The sequence below is a fragment of the Chiloscyllium punctatum genome, chromosome 20 (assembly GCF_047496795.1).
Source record: "Chiloscyllium punctatum isolate Juve2018m chromosome 20, sChiPun1.3, whole genome shotgun sequence".
Lineage (NCBI taxonomy): Eukaryota > Metazoa > Chordata > Chondrichthyes > Orectolobiformes > Hemiscylliidae > Chiloscyllium > Chiloscyllium punctatum.
In genome coordinates, this window is record NC_092758.1 from 49,693,172 (window position 1) to 49,706,734 (window position 13,563).

Here is a 13,563-nt window from a genome sequence, read left to right on the forward strand (position 1 = left end):
CTCAAAAGCCAGTAAACAAGTTAACGGGTAGTGCTGTGCTTCACCATTACTGCTGATACATGGCAAAGGTTTGGTGTTTGTCAGACTTGCAGACTGTGCAGCATCAACTTGTTGAATTTGAATTTTGTCATGCATTTGTATTCCTTCATTTCAAGCTATTTCAGACATATTGCTTTGGACTGTATTAGCTGCACACAAATTTACTTAAAACTTCTAACTTACCCACAATATTTTTAAGAATCTAGTGTATATTTTATAATTAATCAATAATATATGCATTAGGCCAAAAAGAAAAATCAATTCACAACCTTTACATGTTACCATTCCGATACTAATTCCATACATTCTCTCCCATCAAGGTCATGAACTGTACGCAACCTGGAATTGCAGAAGTACAGATTTAACAGGTTTGATTTGACTGTATTGGTACTAGAGTTTCAATAGTGCTCACCATTATTAAAGTGCAAATCACAGAGCAGAGCAACAACATGCATGCAGTAAAACAAAATATCAGGAAATTTGAGTTACTCTGCTCCTCTAGAATGTCGAGATATTTTGTTTTTAACTGCATATACGTAATCACTCTGTGATTGGCACTTTAATAAATGTTAAATGTTCCTAAAGTTATTGGAATTATAACAGTCAAAATTTTATGGAGAAAGGGTTAGTGAAGTGAAGTTGAGGCCATGACAATATTAAAGTGGCAGCAGCCTTAAGCATCTTTAAGACTTCCTCCTGCTCCAATTTCTAATGTTCTTCAATCTTTAAATTTTAAAAGTTTAATTTATTTCTCTCTCAATCCATTTTCCAACTTATTATTTCTTTTTCATCTTATTTAAAATTTAAATAATTATATGGCACTGCCTGGTTTAGACTCTGGGTTCTTCAATTTTTCTTAATCTCGTTATAGATTGGCATAATTACAGTCTCTGTTCACATACTTAAGAAAAAAGTTTTAACCATAAGTTATTAAAATAGTTATTTTCCAAAAAAAGCCTTTTGTTTTCTGAGCTCCTACAAGATTGTATTCTATCAAATCAAAGTCTGCATTGCATTCTAAGCTTTACAAGCCACATCCATTGCTAAAACAAAAGTGTGTATGAAGCTCAGACAAGTATTCGAGATCAAATTCCATCACATTACTGTCAACAAAACCTCCAGACTTGAAAACATGTACATGTAAATTGACCATTGAAGCAATTCAGTCATAAAAGCTAAGTCCAACACACTGAAAAAAGTTAAAAATCACACAACACGAGGTTATAATCCAACAGGTTTAATTGAAAGCACTAGCTTTCAGAGCGTCGCTCCTTCATGTGATGAAGGAGCAGCACTCCGAAAGTTAGTGCTTCCAATTAAATCTGTTGGACTATAACCTTGTGTTGTGTGATTTTTAACTTTGTACACCCCAGTCCAACACCGGCAGCCCCAAATCATGACACTGAAAATAGGAATCTTAATACTGTTTGATGCAGAGCAGCAGATTTTCCAACACATCATGCACTCAAGTATCTGAAGATTTTGCTATTTTCAGCTGGAGAATTTACTGGATATTTTTCCTAAATCCTATGGGAAAAAGAAGCACTATTAAGAGCATGTTAGTATTATCACTCGGCATATTATGTGAAGATTGAAACAACATTTGAACTTTGTTTTGACAAGGTTTTCTGATTCCAGACGTGGGTTAAATTAAATCATACACAATATGTCGGAGGTGTCACGAATATGTTGGCGACTAAAACAGACTAATTTCCATGACATTTTTTGGGGAAGAAATGGGACAGAGCAAGAATGAGTTGAGCCAAAGAACCTAATCTCCTTGCAAACAGCCAGGTTGGAACGACTATGTGGGCTGAGAAAGTACATGCCCACCTGTGTGCTAAATGGCCTCATCAATTCTCTGATTTTACAGTGAAGGGTTGTTTTTTCCTGTCTTTGGTATTGTCACTATTAACATTTGGCATTGACAATGCTACAGGCCTATCAATCTGCATTACTTTGTGGAGCAATTCAAATTGATACAAAATCAATGACTTTAAGCTTCTCTCAAAGAAGAGTTTTCCAAATTCACATTTCACATCCAGTGGAAGTAATGTTTTGAATGTACATATGCGAGACATTTTTTAGGATGAAAAGTCAATAACTCAAAACATCGAACTTTGATGAATGATGACCAGTGCAGCAGTGCTTTCAACTGCAACAGAGATGGTATCAGACTTCAACAAAAACATCACAGGATTCACTTCTCCTATTGAGTTTCATGGTTTATTAATTCAGTTTTCAATCCACAAGACTATAGTTGACCTATTGTACAAAATCTTCGAGGAGAAAGTGAGGACTGCAGACGCTGGAGATAAGAGCTGAAAATGTGTTGCTGGAAAAGCGCAGCAGGTCAGGCAGCATCCAAGGAACAGGAGAATCGATGTTTCGGGCATCAGCCTGAAGACGGGCTGATGCCCGAAACGTCGATTCTCCTGTTCCTTGGATGCTGCCTGACCTGCTGCGCTTTTCCAGCAACACATTTTCAGCTATTGTACAAAACACATCCTTACATTTTACTCTTTAAAAAATCAAGACAAACATTTTTGATATAAAATTTATTATAATTTGCTTTTGTTTCTGTTAAAATACTTACATTCTAAAAGCTCATAACTGCTTAAAATATTTTTCTAACTTTTCCTCAAAATGTTAGAAGCTGTTGAGTAACTAGTTCTCATTATGGAATAACAACACAGATGACCAAGGCAAGGCTCAGAGTCATAGAGTCATCAAGATGTCCAGCTTGTCCATTCCGACCAGATATCCCAGCCCAATCTAGTCCCACCTGCCAGCACCCGGCCCATATCCCTCCAAACCCTTCCTATTCATATACCCATCCAGATGCCTCTTAAATGTTGCAATTGTACCAGCCTCCACCACTTCTTCTGGCAGCTCATTCCATACATGTACCACCCTCTGCATGAAAAAGTTGCCCCTTAGGTCTCTTTTATATTTTTCCCCTCTCACCCTAAACCTATGCCCTCTCATTCTGGACTCCCCCACCCCAGGGAAAAGACTTTGTCTATTTATCCTATCCATGCCCCTCATGATTTTGCAAACCTCTATAAAGGTCACCCCAAAGCCTCTGACGCTCTAGAGGAAAAACCCCTCCCAGCCTATTCAACCTCTCCTTATAGCTCAAATCATCCAACCAACATCCTTGTAAATCTTTTCTAAATCCTTTCAAGTTTCACAACATCTTTCTGATAGGAAGGAGGCCAAAATTGAGTAAACCTGGATCATGTTCATTAGCATGTTAACAAGTCTTCATTTTATGAAGTAAAGAATGACTTAGGTAGTTCATTATAAAATAATGAATGCCTTTTTTTATTTTTAATATAAATCACAGTGGGCATTAACACAATCCATTTCAATGTCTCACCAAAATGCAAGTAGCACTCAAACCCAAATAACTGGCCATTCCTAAACCAAGCTCTACCAGCCAAGGACAGCAAAGTTCCATTCCAAAATATGTCATTAATAAATAAGATGGACTTTTCTCCCCCTGCTGACCAACCAACATTTTCATGGTCATTTTGCTGATGCAAGGGGTATTATTTTCAGAATTTTGAAAACCAAATTGAAATTCAAAACTGTAGTGTTTGGATGTGAATTTGCTCTATCTTGGTCTTTTTAACAGAGATGTCCAATGATTCCAATTCCACTGCTCATCTTAGCGGTCTCTCTTACAAATATGCTTTTGAATACTTACCAACTTCCTTTTTAACAGCTATTAGGCATTCCTGTTTAATTTATTCATCTATGCATACTGCAGCACTGCAAGGGAGAACATTTACAACTATTCCCATTACCTTTTCAATAAAGACCATCCGGAAATAATTCAGGAAACAGTCAACTTAAGACATGGAGGGAATGTCTCAGGCGACTGACTGTGTGGAGTTTGCATGTTCTCCCCGTGTCTGCGTGGGTTTTCTCCGGGTGCTCCGGTTTCCTCCCACAGTCTAAAGATGTGCAGGTCCGGTGAATTGGCCATGCTAAATTGCCCATAGTGTTAGGTAAGGGGTAAATGTAGGGGGGTATGGGTGGGTTGCGCTTCGGCAGGGCGGTGTGGACTTGTTGGGCCGAAGAGCCTGTTTCCACACTGTAAGTAATCTAAAACGTATTCCATATGACCCTTCTAATACTTTTTAAAGTAACACACTTAAACTAGATAAGTGTTCAAACCAGAATCAAACTTGTGGCTTATGTAGGTGTTGCCTTTTCATAGTTTTCACCCTTTACTTACCGTGTAGTCGAGTAATAGTCAATGTAAAAGTCAACCTTCTATTTTTGGCCAAAAAAATCTGAAACTTTCTGTTTATTTCATCAAAAGTCAACTCTAGTTCTTCACAAAAAACAGATCAACATTTAATGAGTCAATCTGCTGACCCTCGTGCTGCAGTTCGGGTGTTCCAGTCTTCCGAGTGTCCTGCTCCCCTCCAGGTTTTCAGAATTACTGAAATTCATTTTTTCTTTATTTGTTTACAGATCAATTGGTCTTCTGTTAATGATACACCATGAATTTTGACGGTCATGAATTTCAGCCATTCAAAAGTAGTACTGATGTAAAAGTCGACCCCAGAAAATTTAACATTAAAAAGTAGTCCAAACATTTGGCTATTATTCGAGTATATACGGCATAGCCACACATGTTTACATCATTAGACCAACTATTACTTGACAGGCAACTAATACGAAATCAAATAAAAAGACAGGAGGTACTGCCGTACTAGCTAATTTATGCAACTGAGGTACCTTTAACTACTTTAGTTGCAAATCCCTTCTGGCAGATGCACAGCATTGCATGAACAAGTCCAGATTTTGCCCAGCTCTCTTGCAGCTGACTTCACCTGCCTTGCTAACTCAAGTTTCATGTCTTACTGGAAAACTAACTCTGCTCAGGCCAAGTCTTCAAGATTATATTCCATCAGTAGATCTCTTTGGGCTGAATCTTAGCCAAAAATAAGCTTGAGCTCGAATCATAGAATCACAAAATCCCGACAGTGGGGAAGCAGGCCATTCAGCTCATCGAGTCCATCCCAACCCTGCTAAGAGCATTCCACTCAGACTCGTATCAAGTTTTTTTGGGGGGGGATTTGTTCTGTGACGCTTAGAGAGTTGTCTCAACCTCTCTGAGCAAATGCATCTCTTAATTACCTACCTGTACACAGTGGCATTTTCACATTCAATTTTCACCCCATATTATCATACACCCTTCTAAAAACGTTTTGCCACGTATATCCCAGAATTTACTTAAAATGGCATAGTGAAGGTGACGCCAACATGAAACCTTTTTACTCCCTAGTGGCACCAAACCATGCCAGTCTTACCAAAGGTGTCACTTAAATTAAAGCACTCACTGCCTGCAGAAATACACAGCAACAGTAGGAAGAAGATCCTTTTCCACTCTGCCAGGTTAAGTTCCACTAACTTCTCTCCAATACCTTTCTTACTGTCCCTAATTCTGTACCCACCATCCATCAAGTTGCTTGCTCTACCACTCTCACATTTACCTGCATCATCTTCCCCATGAGATTTGAGAGAAGATTTGGAGCTCAGATTGCGGATCGGGTTGTAAATTTGCTCACCGAGCTGGTAGATTTGTTCTCAGACGTTTTGTCATCATGCTAGGTAACCTCCTCTGTGAACCTCCGCTGAAGCATTGGTGTTCTGCCCACTTGCTACTCATCTAACTCATCTCCCTGTCTCGGGTGATATCATTTCCAGTTCTGCTCCACCAACTAGCCCTGAATGCCCTCTGCACTGCCTACTTCTCACTCAGGACATGTCCCCTTACACCAACAGCAATAGCTGAACCCCCATTTCACACAAGGGGAGAACAGGTCAATTGGGCAGAAATTGTCACAACAGGTAGGATATTGCCCATCATGGGAAAAGAAGTGGCAGATGGAGTACAAGGTGGGAAAGTGAGAGGTTCTGCACTTCGTAAGAAGAAAAGAAGCATGGACTATTTTCTAAATGGGGAGAAAATTCAGAAGTCTGAAATGTAAAGAGACTTGGGAGCTCGAGCCCAGGATTCTCTCAAGGTCAACTTGCAGGTTGAATCAGGAGTTAGGAAGGCAGATGCAATGAAGCCATTTAGTTTGAGAGGAATTGAATATAAAAGCAGGGATCTGCTGCTAAGGCTCTGGTCAGATTACATTTTCGGGGACTGAGTGCAGCTTTTGGCTCCATATCTTAGGACGGATGTACTGGCCCTGGAACATGTAGAAAGGAGGTTCACAAGAATAGTCCCAGGAACTTAAAGCTTAACATTCAAAGAACTTTTGAGGACTCAGGGTCTATACTAGATAGAGTTGAGAAGGATGGTGGGATCTAATTGAAATATACAGAATACTGAATGGCCCGGACACAGATGATGTTGGGAAAAATTTTTCATTGTTAGGAGAGACCCGTGTTCACAGCCATAGAGTAAAGGGATGGGGTTTTAGAATGGAGTTAAGGAGAAACTTCTTCAGCCAAAGTGTGGTGAATCTGTGGAATTCACTTCCACAGAAGGCTGTGGAGGCCAGGTCATTGAGTATATTTAAGATAAATAGGTTCTTCATTGTCAAGGGGATCAAGGATTATGGAGAGAAAGCAAGAGAATGGTATTGAGAAACTTATCAGCCATGATTGAATGGCAGAGTAAACTCAAATGGGCTGAATGGTCTAATTTCTGCTCCTATATTGTATAGTCTTATCAGCTCCTTGCCAATCATGACAGTATCCTGATTCTGACCATTGAACAAGACCTGGATTGGTACCAGAGGTTTTCTTGACTTACTGCAGCCAGGATTCCAAGCGAAGGCTGTCCCCCCTTGACTGGACACTTGCTGACAACCATAACAAGTTCTGTCTTTGCATCTATGCTGAATGGCAAAGTAAGACTACTGCACCACGAGGCTGGTATTGCAGGCTGAGGTAGTAAAGCACAAAGCAGAAAGACATGGAAATGCACAGCAGGAATGCTGTGAGCATCCAGTCAGGCTGAGTAAGTGAGGCACTGAAGTGCATTTTGAAAAAAAAAGCCATGCACTTTTGTCACTCTGCATTGGTGGGAGGGTGTTTAATGTTAAAGTTAGACGGAAGGGTACAAGTCAAGCTAGCTTTTTCTTGGATGGTGTAAGACTTCAAATGCTGTTGGGAGGTGCACTCAGTCAGGCAAATGAACAGTATTCTATCACATTTCTGACTTATTCCTTGTAAACTAGAGACAGGCACTGGAAGAGTCATGAAGGGAGTTACTCACCTGAGAATTCCTAGCCTTTGACTTCTTATCACTGTAGCATTTATATAGCTGCTCCATTTCAGTTCCTAGCTGATGGCAACTCCCAAAACTTTGGTATTGAGGCTATTCAGTGATCATTATGCAATTGAATACTTATGCGATGCGAAGTGTAACTTGCCACTTATCAGCCCAAATTTGAATGTTGTCCTGGTCTTGCCACATTTAGACATGAACTGCTTCAATATCCAAGGCATTTGTGGGATCATTAGAAAAATTCCCCACTCATGACCATATGATAAAGGGAATGTCATTGACAAAAACTCTGAAGGTAGTTAGGCTTAAGACACTGAGGAACTCTTACAGTCATGCACTGTGGCTGAATGATTAATCTCCAGCTACCATAACCATCTTACATTGTGTTGGGTAGGATTCCAACCAATGGAAAGTTTGCCACCAGTACACTTCCACTCTACCACAATTCCCATTGGTAATGCATCACCTGGAGCCAACCCATACTGCAAGTGCTGACTCTGCTATCTGCTCACAGAGATCAGGACACAAGTGACCACAACCCATGAAACATATGAAACAAAGATGCTTAAAAAGCTTAGCAGAACAAAGTCCCAAAATCTTTAAATCGCTAACATCACTTGCACTTTAAAAGATTCCTTATTCAAGAACTGATTATGTTGTATCTAAAAGTATGCATGCAATTATTCTGGTAATTCATATCGACAGCGACAAAGAATTTTGCAGCGCCATTAATAGAAAAGGAGTTCGTAACCCCGAGGCCAGCGCAATGTTTAGAAAACGCTTATGAGCTCACATGACATGTGTCATCTAAAACTATACTGTCAACTTTTTTGAAGAATACTTGAAGATATTCAATGTCAAATTGAGAAATTTAGACTCAAACTAAGTTATTCACTTTTTAGTGCTAGTTACACATCAGAACACAAGCAGAGATTTTGAAGCCAGACTGATCCAACAATAATTCATTCATTTAGCTCTTTTAGAGTAGTCAAGGTGCCCTAAAAACTTCACAGAAGCATCATCAAGTGAAAAAAAAGCACTTGAGGAATAAAGTTTGAATGGTGGAGGCTTTAACAGGGCATCTTAAAATGAGAAGTAGAGAGACTTAGACATTTAGAGAGAGATTTTGGCAACTGAAGATACAGCAAGCAATAGGAGAGCAATTAAACTGAGGATTGGCAATACTGCAGCAAGGTGAACAAGCTGATTTAAAAAAAACATTTGCAGGAAAAGAAATATGTGAATTGTAAACTTAAGCCACATTTGAACCAGGAGCCAGTACAGAGAGCATTGTTGATGGCTGAATTCAAAGCATTTGGCATAAAAGGAGGACACAGGCTATCTATCTGTAACGCTAAAAATCACAACACCAGGTTATAGTCCAACAGGTTTAATTGGAAGCACACTAGCTTTCGGAGCAACGGTCCTTCATCAGGTGATCACCTAACACTACGGACAATTTAGCATGGCCAATTCACCTAACCTGCACATTTTTTGGACTGTGGGAGGAAACTTGAGCACCCAGGAGAAAACCCACACAGACACGGGGAGAACTTGCAAACTCCATACAGACAGTTGCCTGAGGCAGGAATTGAACCTGTGCCAGCGTGCAAACTGGTTCTTACCTAAAAACAGAAACGGAACCTCATTTAAAAGAAAAAGGGAGCCTATGCCAGTTGCAGAAATCAGATGTAAATGTCCATGTACTAATGGATGAAGAGTATGCACCATTTGCTCTACCCTGAGTGATAATAGGCTACTCCTAAAGGCAAAAATGTTGCAGGAATTTTGAGATACCTCTGGCCCTCAAAATAATCTTCAAGACCATATAGAGTTTTCTTTCGAGGATTACATGACTTATTTAGGTTTTGACTATCGTTACTGGCCCAGTCGTGAATTCCCATCAGTCCAATTATATTGAGACCCAAAATAGAAAATGGTGAAACCCTCACCCTACAGCCATCACCTTAATCTCTTGATGTGTTGCATGATAAAGTAGACCAATCTAATATTTAAGGAAGCGCTAGTTTATGGATATATTTGGATAGGCATCATACCACTATATGCAAATTAGACTATTTTGATTGATTATGCTCTTTGTCCTTCGCTCTTTTCATTGTGTGCCATGAGAGCTGCATGTAGCCTTATAGCTCAAGAGAATAAACCAAGCTGTTCACAAAAATCAAGTACTGCAGCATCATAAATTAGAAACAGAATGGTAAATATAACACTCCTTTCATATAAATCATGCAATGGAACAAAATGGAAAAGAAATCTGCCTTAAATAGACCAACAATATCCCAATGTTCTGGTCACAGCATACATAAACATTAAGATGAGGTTTTTTGCTTATTTTCCCCTCAAAGTCACCAAATCAGTTAGTACGTAACAACATGCTATGCATCAAGAAAAAAAAGGAAATAGTGTTATTTGTCAAAATGAGTGTTGATCAGTCAACTCAGTTGAGTTGTCACCAGATAAGAACAAAGTGAAAACTTCAAAGTTTCTGCTGCTATCCAATAATCCTCAACACATGTAAATGACCACTCATAGCACAGAAGCTGTAAAAATATTAGGGAGAATGAGGAAAGAGAGCAGACAGAGGTAGAAGATCAGAGTGACATTTGTCCATATCATTTGTGAAACAGCTCAGCCACTGACGCCAGAAGGAATTCTGAGCTCATTATTAAAAGGGATGTTTTTCTTTCTGCTATTTGGTAGAAAATTTGACATCACATGATACAGGTAGATAGAAATGTATTCAGGCCCTCAGAGTTGCACTGAGGTCCTTATAGCATTAATGAAGCTCCCATCTGTTTCAGGTGGGCAACCAAGCTCCCAGCGGAAGATGTCACAAAATATGGAAACAGATCAAGAGCAAATGCACAAATTTCATCCTGGCAACAATTCATTTGATGTTATCCCAATTCCCCAGCTGGAATAAGTAAAACAGCCTCAGAAATTGCATCCTCCCTACTTCAAGTTTGGTGGTCTGCATTTCCTTTCACAGGCTCTGCATGTAAATTGATCTATTGGAAAACATAAGCAATTTATATGGGTGCTGGTGGTTAACAGATTACTTTCTTCCCAATCTAGTTGTAGGAAAAGCTGTTCAGTTGTGTAAGAGTACTTCTGGATATTAAAAACAAAATTGCAAGCCAAGGGCTCTTCTGCTGCAGGGGCACAGTCTCTACCTGTGGGCCATGATACACACGTTCAGACGTGGGTCATAACATGGCTGAGGAAGTTGTTGAACAAAGCTCAATTGGAAATTGCAAGTCTGTTCAAAGTCAGCAAACTCTGCAGTATGGACTGATCCACTCAAAAAATATGTTAAGAAGGTAGCCTAGATCCTAATTTTTTCTTATTTTAAAAAGGCAGATGTGGAATGGATATTCCAGGTGTGATGCAGGTGGTCAAAACAATCTGCTTTAAGCAAAACACAATTTAAATGCTACAGTTAACACACAAACAAAAGGAAATTGAATTTAGAATAACTTAACCAATCTAATACCGCAACTTAACTAAAAAACTGTTCTAATCCAGTAACATCCCACAAATACATCCCTTGATGGAAAGGTAAATTGAAACACATTCTTACAGGCAGGAGGGAACAAGATCCCAAGAGGTTTGAGAGATAAAGTCAGTCAGGAATCATTTGAAGCTTGCAACCTCCCTGGACTCCAGATTCTTGTGACTACCACAGTTAAATCAAAAACAAGAAAATAACCTGAACTAATGTATGTGGTGGAGCCAGTGTTGAACTGGAGTAGACAAAGTTAAAACTTACAACATCAGGTTATAGGCTAACAGGTTTATATGGAAGCACTAGCTTTCCGAGCGCTGCTCCTTCATCAGGTAGCTATGGGGCAGCATCATAAGATACAGAATTTATCGCAAAACATTACAGTATCATGCAACTGAAATTACATTGCAATCTTTTGCTATAAATTCTGTGTCTTCTGAACTTGTCCCACAGCTCCCTGATGAAGGAGCAGCACTCCGAAAGGTAGCACTTCTAAATAACTTGTTGGACTATAACCTGGTGTTTTGTAATTTTTAACATTATTAAACTAGGCTGTTCCTAGACCCCTTGGCACTTCTGCCTTTATGACCTCTCAAAAAAAAGGACAAAGTAACCTTGTTCAAGTGACAGCATTGTCACAACATACACATGGACCAAGGTGATGTTAATCTGTCTATAGTCAGCATTTAAACCATTTTCCCACCCCCTCCATGAGTAAACATGGTGTTGTTGTAATTAGCCATGCTGACAGGAGACAAAGCTAGTCTCCTTGGTTATCGTCATTACAAAGTGTGGGTTAATGGGGCAGAATTATCCCCTCTCCTGTGAGGACAGTATAATAGTGAGCAAGGAGAAAAAAATACCAGAAGGACTTTTAAGTTCTCTATGTTGACAAAAATCATCCTAAACTTTCCTCCCCAAGGATTAAACAGCAGTATCAGAAAGCTATCCTTGAATTGAAATTGTTCTCTCACGTTAAACTCCAACTCACCTCATTTTCTGCCCACTTCCAGTTTGCCACTTGTCCAAGATACCAGATGGCACAAAAACCTGAAGCGTGCTGCTCGCTGAGTGTCTGACCTAGCCATCATCCAATAACTTTGCAAAATCCTTGTACACCCCATGGCCCTCATTCTCCTTGGCCTTTCATCAAAGTAAGTCAATACCTGCAAATTATGAGGCTCATCACATCACATCGAGCCTTAGGTCAACTGAGATTCTATTCCAGATCTCCAATACTTTACTTACAGCTGAAATAGTCTTGATTCGCATGCTGCTGCCAAGCTGGTTTGCACATAGGGACAGGCACTTAACTAATACCTACACAGGAGGCTTTCACATAAAGACGGGCACAAACATAAATCATACTTTTAACTTCATTTCTTGGTTTTTAACTCACTGAATTGGCTACCAGCTACTAGCTTCTGTCTACTTCAATGATTTCTTGATCCACACTCACTGACTTCAGGACTGATTTGTAGTTCAATGAGTCAGTGTGACATCGAGTGCATTTTTTAAAAAAAGAAATGAGCTTAAGGTCTTCAAGCTGTTAACATCAATGTCTTGCTTTGCACTTTAGATGAGAGAGAGAGAGAGAGAGACAGGCAGCTTATAATGGAATAGCAATATGGCCAATCTGATAGGGTGTGGTCATGTTACTACATGGCACTATGCTCTATGAACAACAGATCTGCAGCATGTGTTATTCAAGCAAATGTTGATATGCTGGAACAAGATTGGAACACCCAGACAATCCAATGATCACAAAGTAGAAATTCTTTCTTCCACAAAAACAGGAAGAGAAATTAAAAGGATAAACAAATAACTATTTACATAATGTATGTGGAATGACAGTGGGGTTTCACCGGACTGAAGGATTCCTTTGTCAGTCTCCTCTCTCTTTCTATTAGCCCTTTTTCCAAAGTTCTTTTCCTGAGTCACTTCATTCAACTACTCCAGCTGTCTGCCCTCACCATTACTACATGCAGGTCCTGTAGAATTGCTCAGCTTTCTTACACAGTGCCCTCTATCAGAATCACCCCCTACTGCCAGAGGTCCCATGTCACAATATGAAAGTTAAGGGGTGCTATACTTAGTGAAATGAAGGGATACTGCAGTCAGACAAAGGCTTCAGACACAATCAGGAACTTGATCAGAGCATGGGCATACTTACAATGTGGGCATTGGGTCATGGTCAATCCTAAAGGTCAAGTGCAGGGGTCACAGGTATGTTGGAATGAAGTACTGTTGAAGCATCAGCCTGCTGGCTGGGCCATGGTCAGTCAGAACAATCAGTCTGAGGAGTTGGGCCCAAGGTGGTCCTGGGGTGTCAGCTCAATAATGGTCAAAGGGGCTTATCAGGAGGTAGGTCACAGAGCACTGAACTTAACTCCGGACTTCACTGCAAAGGGATGCTATGGTATGGTGACAGTGATAAGGGGCCACTGCAAATCATATGTTGGGAAATTAGTGAACAGAAGGGAACTGGGAGTTCTGGAAGTTTGGGTGAGAATAGATCACAGTAACTGACAACATCTGAGGAAGGTTTTGGACCAACAAGAGAATGGGAATTTCCAAAGATTGGATAAACTGGACACAACAAGAATTATATAAAAAGGATTCCATTGAAATTAAGGGTCTGTAAGAGAAATGATAAAAATAGTCACTGGGGTCACGGGGACAGCAATACAGAACAAGAGGGTGGGAGGAAACTTTGTGGGTCACAAGCACAAAT

At 39.9% G+C, this 13,563-nt stretch overlaps 1 protein-coding gene across 4 annotated transcripts in view; it reads right to left on the reverse strand.

The window, feature by feature from the left end:
* unc5a (unc-5 netrin receptor A) overlaps window positions 1-13,563 on the reverse strand; it is a 586,231-nt gene that overhangs the window by 518,613 nt on the left and 54,055 nt on the right. The window lies entirely within an intron of this gene.